Genomic DNA, 8,528 nt, shown 5'->3' on the forward strand with positions numbered 1-8,528 from the left:
CTGGCCACAACTGGCTTGAAACTCAAACCGATCCCAGGTGACTCCATTTTGTGGCCACTCCAGATAGCTCTGCCCTTTAACCTGTGACTCTGTCCCCTCTGGTGTTACTTGGAAGCTTCTCAGGTCCAGTAAATATACAAAGCTGAGCATGCATGGCCTACTAGAGTCCTCAGATCACTTGAGGGGTCTCCTTCCCACAGACTACCCACACCCACCCTGTGCTACAGCACAGGTCCCAGTAAAACTCACTGCAGGGGTTCTGTAAACCTACTTGCTGTTTGTACCTCAAACAGTGTGAGCAGAGCAAGGCACATTAAAAAGAGCTGTAAACAAATAGGGGCTGCTAACCCGGAAGAGCTCCAGAGACCCGCAGCAGCCCATGAAAATCTGAGCAAGCTGATGGCAGAGAACATCAGACACTGGCAGTGTCCACCAGCTGGCCAGTGACAAGCAGCACTGACCAACCACAGTGATGGACATCGACTGATAGTGTTTGGCAGCGACCAGCGGAGAATCCCAGAAAGGCAGCAGGAGACACTGGGAGAGCTCCAGAAAGCTGCCAGAGGGCACTGGGAGCCTGAGCTACAGAAGGGCTGGTGGGGGAGCTGGGAGCTGCCAAGGGCTGTGACTCTGGGGCCAGAGCCACAGGCACTCAAAGCCTAGAGCTGCTGATGACACTGCACTTTGCTGGGCCGTGACTGCCATCCAAATTGAGCAACAGAACCCTCAGCTGATAGGTGACAAGATCATAAAACTAGAGGTAGAATGGAAGAAGGTTGACCAGGAAGGGTATTTCGGTAGCAAGTTTGTTCACTGGTATTATGGATTAAAAACTGATGGTCAACTGAACGCCAGCTGGATTACATCAGCACGGTGCTGAGAATAGATGTCCCACCTGAGGAAAACTGCCAACATAAATAGAGACGTGGAGAAGGAGATAGGAGGCATTGAGGCGTTAAGGCATTGAAGCATTGTGGATTCTCCTACATGTTGCTGTTTGAGCCGTCAGTTCTCCTGGAGAAGCTCTGGTTCTCACATCGAGCACTGCTTCCTGGCTCAGGAGGGGAAGATGTGTGCTGCTTAATCTCCAGGATGAACTCATCATACTGGCTTCCTGGCATGTACTCCACTGTGCTTATAGTTGGAGGAGCTCAGGGCCTTCATGTTGCTGAGGATGACTGTGGTGCTTTTCAGGACAGCCCTAGTCTTTGTTTTGAGTGTAATTTCTTGGCTTCAGTGTAGCACCCTCAACCTACCAGCACAGTTCCTTCACCCTGCTGGCATAGACTTTCTGGCTTCCACTGTTGATCTTTGGGCCTTCCCAGCACATATCCGTAAAACAGACTGGTGTGAGTCCTTTTTGTGGGCTCTAAACCTCCAGTTGGACTCATGGGAGGCATTGTCATGAGCTCTGGGTTTTCGCTTGGACTCATGTAAGACATTGTTGTGAGATTCAGGCCTTAGCTGAATAGTCTGTGTCTTTGGTGTTGTTGATAAATTTCCTGCACTTTCTTATGTTAACTCTGGGTGACCATCATAAAATAATATTATAAACTCCATGTCCTGATTTTAATTGTTCTCTGTACAACCACTGACTACAACAATTGGTTTGCAGTTCTTGGGTTTGTAGACTGAAATTATAGACATCTGCTTCTATGGCCATTTGGTTTTGGTTTTGGGGAGTTTTATTTGTTTGTTTTTAGAAGGGGTCTCCATATGCAGTTCAAGCTGGCCTTGAACTCACTTTGTAGTCTAGGCTGGCCTTGAACTCACAATGATCCTCCTGCCCCAGCCTCCTAAATGCTGACATTACAGGCATAAGCCACCATGCCCAGCCCTCTATGGCATTTGATATTGAATTTCTGTATTATTCTCTCTGCAACAGAAAAAAAAATCTACATTTTATAATTAAAGAAGTGACACAAACTTACTTACTTTTTAAAAAATATATCCAAGCAAAGCACAGCGACATGTACCTGTAGTCCTAGCTACTCAAGAGGCTGAGGCAGGAGACTTACTTGAGCCTGGGAACACAAGGGGTAGCATCATGATGGGCAACATTATAAACTCCAGTTAAAGAAAAACATATTTTCCCGCTACTCTAATGGAGTAGGTAGTATCAGAGTAACTCTCCCACCACAAGTACCTATGAGTTCTGAATATAGCTAATAAAAATGACTATTCTGCCAAGGATTTACCTTAGTAGCATAAACGCCTGTCTGGCAAGCACGAGGTCCTGAGTTTGATCCCCAATACCAAAAAAAAAAAAAAAAAAAAAAAAAAGGGACTGGAATCATAAGGGTGCCAAAGCAGATACAATTCACAGAATCATGGTTCCAGAGAGCAGGGAAATGTGGTGAAATGAGACTGCCTTCAAATGATTTCCTCTCAGGTTTTGCCAACTCTTAAAAATACGCTGGGAGAACAAAGGCAGAAAATTGCTGCCCCATGGGCAGAGTTCAAAGGAGAATTTAGAGCCTCACAGCATTGGGGAAGGAAGAATTTGAATTCAGGATCTGGCAAGGAGGAAGGAGCCAGGAAACACCTCAAGCTTTCAGGCAAGAGCCAGAAAAAGCTCTACTCTAGAACTGGGAGCAAACTCAAAACAGATCAGCCTCAACTGGATCAAGACGATCTTTCCAAAGCTGGACATGATGGCACATACTTGTGATCCCAGCACTTGGGAGGCTGAGGCAGGAGGACTCCACAAGTTTGAGCAGTTCAAGGCCACCCTGGCCTGAATTGCATAACAAAATCCTACCTCAAAAAAGTAAAAAAAAAACTTCCCATTCTAAAAATTTAGTAGACAATTTTCACACTGGATTAGACCCAAGAGAGAATCAATCAGTAAAAATATCTGGTCTAAGTCAAAGAGAAAATGTATGGAAGTATATTATGAGGGCAAAATTATAGAATGAAAAACTTAAAGACATTTAATGTAGCAGTTATCAGTTGGTGGCCTGTGACTGTACTCCTGCTGCCTGTCACATATTAGCCTGCTAAGCTCAGCCAGCCTTGACTGTCTGCATCCAGCCGCTTCTCCCAGATAAGTGATGGGTCAACATGACTGCATGCAGCTGTATTGTTTGTGTTTTTCTTGATTCGGAAAAATATATACAGTTTCCCAACTTGCTTCCAGGACTTGATGTCTGGGACAGACTGGCCCAGTCAAGGACACATTTAACTCTACCTGCTTCACTCAAGCCCCCCTCCCCTCATTCCTGGAATGTAAATACTTCCTTTTGGGTTAATTTACTTATAACTAGTTAGCTTGATAACATGACTTAATTCATGTAACCAATCACGTAATAACCTGCCATCAGCCTTGTACTCTGCCTTCCAAACTCCTTGGTGCAGAGCATTTTCCTTTCAGTCTAGGGTTTTTCCACATCATAAAAAGTATATGAAATGTATAGATCACAATGTCTAACAGACATATACTGTAGTCTTAGAAGAAAAGAAGGAAAAAAAGAAGAAGGAGAAGAAGGAAGAGGAGGAGGAGGAAGGGGGAATGAGAATAAAGGTTGTCACAATTTATATCTTAAATATCCCCCAAAAGGCTCCCAAGTTCAGCAGTTGGGCTCTTGCAAGGAGCCCGGATCACAGCTCATCAGGGAATTCATCTGCTGAAGAGTTTGGGGCTGGACATGCTATTAGGAAGTGGGGTCTGGCTGGAAGAGGCAGGCACTGGGAGTGTGACCTGGAGGAGCATATTTTCCTCCCCTCCCTCTCCCTTCGCTCTCTCTGCTCCTTGAAAACCTTGACCTGTGCTGTGTTCTGCCACACCCTTCCACCATTGTTGGGAGCCGCCGACACCGGTCGCCTTACTTGGCGGACGTAGGGCCTGTGGGTGGGAGCGGAGCCTGAGCTAGATTGCCCCTCCCATCGAGTGAGTCAAGTTGGCGCCTGCTTCCTGCCCCCTGATTGCGCTGGCGACTTAAACAACCCGCTCTGTAAGATAGTCTGCCTAGCAACAGCTGATGTTAGCCAGTCAGCCCGCATCGCGCGCTTTGAACTGATTGGCTACTGTTGCCCTATAAAAGTGAATGCCTCTCCCGCCACGAGAGGAAGCACAGAGAGGAAGCACAGAGAGAGATAGAGAAAAGTCCACCGGCGAGAAAGGGCTGGTGGCAGAGAGGAGGCCTCGCGGAGCCCACGCGGAGATAAATAAAGGCAAGATTGCACACCGCCAGACTTTGTCGTGTGTCTTTCCTGCCGGCCGGGAGCGACCTCGACATTTGGTGACCCGCACGGGGACTGATCAACCCCGAGACACGGCGGTGGTGTGCAACGCTCCAGCGTGGTGCTGCCGGACAGGTGAGTTGGGGATAAGCCTGGGCTCTGGGTGGCGCGCACCTACAGGGCTTTTAGACTCCCCTCAGGCTCACGAGTAGGTGACGGGTTCTTTAAGTCACACGCGGTGAGTTACAGCCCTTAGAGGTTGAGAATGGGTAATTTACCGAGCGCGGAGGCGCGGCCCTTGGTAAAGGCCCTTAGAAAGCTTTTAAAAGCTAGAGACCTCAGGGTAGGTCAAAAAACACTAGAACTATTCATAGCAGAGATAGATAGGGTGGCTCCCTGGTTTTTACCCACGGGGCATTTAAACCTGCCGTCATGGGAGAAGTTAGGCGGGGACCTCGCTTCGGCGGAATTGGAAGGGGATATTTCGCCGGCTATTCGCCCCCTGTGGGAAATGATACATGCGTGCCTTGACTCCTATGCCGAGTTGCGCCGCGAATTGTGTGCGTGCGCCGCTCGAAAAAAGCAGAGAGAGGAAAAAGGGCCCCCGAGCGCTCTCTGGCGGGGAGGAGATAGAGAGCCATCCGCTCCGCCCTGGAGCTCTTCTCCAGAAGCGGCTCCCCGCCAAGAGGCCGCTACAGGGAACCCTCCCTTCTCTCAGCCGGCACAGGAAGTGACGCCCCGTTCCACTCTGTCGCGACCGCCGTCCTATGACGTTGCGCCGCGGGGCGGACGGTATTTTCATGGGCGGCTACTCTGCCGAGCAGGCTGAGAAAAACGCCGGTTGAGGAAACGGGGGCTGGGGATTTAGCTTAGCGGCATAAGCACCTGCCTTGTAAGCAGGCAATCGCGAGTTCGATCCCTGGTACCGATTAAAAAAAAAAAAAAAAAAAAAAAACGAAAAAGACCAAAAATAAAAAAAAAATAAAAAATAAAAAATAAAAAGGGGGAGTAAGCCAAGGCCTGCCTCCAAAGGCACGGTTATCTATGGCATGACAATGGATGGGCCCGGATCCGGTGGTTAGCTGGAACCGAGGCGCGGTTTGTGTTTTTCTGCAGGAATCGGGACGAGAACCACTGTGGGTCCCAGAGAGGTTGCGACAAGTCCCTCGACTGAAGATCAGGCCTGTTCCACCAGAGGCCAACCGCAGACCCAACAACAAGATGAGCCCTAAAAGAACTGCAGGACAATCCCTTTTTGGGGAGCCTGGAATGGCTTGCTCCCCTATGTTTTACCATTGTTAGGTCCCCTGTGCTCCTTGCTTCTGCTCTTACTTGTAGGACCATTCTTGCTCCGATGGGTTACATCATTTATTAATGGGCGCCTTGCGGCGGCCTGGCGTCAAGTACGCCTGGTTGCCCATGCAGCCCTGGCAGCAGCCCGTGATGGGCACAATGACCCCCAGGCCTACGCATGGCTCGCTCTGGCCTACACCGGGTCTAGGTGTGGCGGGTCTTCCGCATTCCTTCCCTAATGACACCACACAGCAGGGTAGGTGAGTCAATGACGGGTAAGAGCGTGCCTCCCCAGCACGACTCGACCTAAGCCAGGCCCTACCCCATGGCGCACGAAAGCCGCTGGATTACTAGAATCTGCCCAGATCTAGATGCCTCTCCGAGGGGATCACACGGAGGGGCATGAGTGCATGCCTATGTGCATCCAGGTTCCGTCCAGTTCACTCCTGGCCCTGGAAAAAGGACGAGGGTCTCAAGGCCTTGGCAGACCCGGGGGCGGCCGACCAGGGTCCAAGCCAAGGGCCTACGGTGGGCCTCAACACAGGGCATAAGCCTCTGCACTCGATCCAGGGCGGGCTGCGATGCATACATTCATTCAAAGTAAATAAAATAGGGGGAGATGTTGGGAGCCGCCGACACCGGTCGCCTTACTTGGCGGACGTAGGGCCTGTGGGTGGGAGCGGAGCCTGAGCTAGATTGCCCCTCCCATCGAGTGAGTCAAGTTGGCGCCTGCTTCCTGCCCCCTGATTGCGCTGGCGACTTAAACAACCCGCTCTGTAAGATAGTCTGCCTAGCAACAGCTGATGTTAGCCAGTCAGCCCGCATCGCGCGCTTTGAACTGATTGGCTACTGTTGCCCTATAAAAGTGAATGCCTCTCCCGCCACGAGAGGAAGCACAGAGAGGAAGCACAGAGAGAGATAGAGAAAAGTCCACCGGCGAGAAAGGGCTGGTGGCAGAGAGGAGGCCTCGCGGAGCCCACGCGGAGATAAATAAAGGCAAGATTGCACACCGCCAGACTTTGTCGTGTGTCTTTCCTGCCGGCCGGGAGCGACATCGACACACCATGCCTTTCCTGCCCTGAAGCCAGCCAGACATGGACTGAATCTATAAAACTGTGAGCCAAAGTAAACATCTCCCCCTTTAATTTGTGGGCATTAGGTATTTTGTTCAGTGACAAGGAAAGTGACTAAGACAAAGCTAAACAATATTGAAGAGTCCTGTCCCAAAAAGTTTACTAAATTGATGAAAAACATCAACTCAGATTCAAGTTTTAGCAAAGCGAAGGATCATAAGCCCAAGGAAAACCACACTTTGGAATTTCATAATAAAACCTATGAAAACCAAAGACAACAATGGCACAAGTTACCATTATCTGTCATAGCAGATCTTACAATATTACATAGATAATAAGAGAATATTATGGACACTTTTTGCAAATGTGGCAATTTGAATTTTGAGAGAGAAATATGGGATAAACTCCCTGAAAAATCACAACTTGCCAAAAACAATGTAGAGCAATTGAGTAGTTATATTCTTTCAAAAGGAAAGTGAAAGTTGGCTATGATAGTGCCTACCTGTAATTCTAGCACTCAGGAGGCTGAGGCAGGAAGAACACTGTGAGTTTGAGGCTAGCTTAAGATGTATAATGTACTCAAGGCTAGCCTGAACTACATAGCAAGATCTTTCCCTAAAAAAAAAAAAAAAAAAAAAAAAAAAAGATGTTAAAAAGAGGTTTCTTTCAGAGTAATGATTAGGACAAAATAAGATGAAAATTTTTAGACTATGGGCAATACTATGTGTGTATGTCTTTTTGATTTTTTTTTTCTTTTTTGTCTTTTTCATTTTTATCGGTACCGGAGATTGAACTCACAACCGCCTGCTTGCAAGGCAGGTGCTTATGCTGCTGAGCTAGATCCCCAGCCCCTATGTATGTCATTTTGAGACAGGGTCTCACTATGCAGTGCAGGCTGGCTTTGAGCTCACTTTGTAGCCCAGGCTGATCTCAAATTCACAGCAATCCTTTTTCCTCAGCCTCTTGGGATCTGAGGTTGTAGGCATGCACCACCATGCCTCGCTCAAGAGTTGGCATTTTAGCTGGACATGGTGGTGCACACCTGTAATCTCAGCACTTGGGAGGCTGAGATAGGAGGATCATTACAAGTTCGAAACCAGCCTGGACTACAAAGTGAGCTCAACACCATGAACTACATAGCGAGACCCTGTCTCAAAAAAGCCAAAACAAAACAATAAAAGTTGGTGTTTTATAATATGGTAAAACTATTTTTAAAATATTCTGTTTTTGTGGGGTTTCTTGTTTGTTTGTTTTGTTTTGTTTTGAAACCAAGTCTTGCTTTGCAGCGCAGGCTGATCTTGAATGCATTATATAACCTAGGCTGGCCTTGACCTTATGGCAATCCGCCTACCTCTGCCTCCCAAACTCTCAGATTACCTTCCTGCACCACCATCCTGGCTTAAAAATATACATATTTTTAGATTTTACAATATAACACAGCTCTAAAAGGTGAAGGGAAAAATAAAAATACAAAAGAGATAATTGAAAAAATTCTAGAGTTCTAATAAAGCTAGGGTGTTCACTACTTGCATCCTGTACTGAGAAAACCCTTGGCATTCATTCTTACTAAGCCATCATGAGACCTCATTAGTCTGGTGTGGCAGTGCAGGCAGGTAATTCCTACACTTGGGAGACTAAGGCAGCATGACTGCCATGAGTAGGCAGGAGGACTGCCACGAGTTTGAGGCTTCCTCTGGGGTCTTATAGTGAGTTCAAGACAAGCCTATATTGTACAGCAAGACTCTGTCTCCAAACAAAACCAAAACAATAACCAACAAATGAAAAAAACCTCTTGAGGTGGATGTTATTTTTCCCAATTTAGAGAAAAAGCCAATGTTCAGAGAACTGAAGTCACCTGCCCAGGTCACATAGCAATGGCAACAGGGGCACTAGATTTGCCTGATTATCCTTTCTTTCACTTTTAACTGCTCAACATGCCACTTGCTGAACAGGTTCCTTTCCAGGAGTTAAATAAGCCAA

This window comes from Cavia porcellus, unplaced genomic scaffold (assembly GCF_034190915.1).
Source record: "Cavia porcellus strain 051 isolate PalLab524CR breed Dunkin Hartley unplaced genomic scaffold, mCavPor4.1 scaffold_7, whole genome shotgun sequence".
Lineage (NCBI taxonomy): Eukaryota > Metazoa > Chordata > Mammalia > Rodentia > Caviidae > Cavia > Cavia porcellus.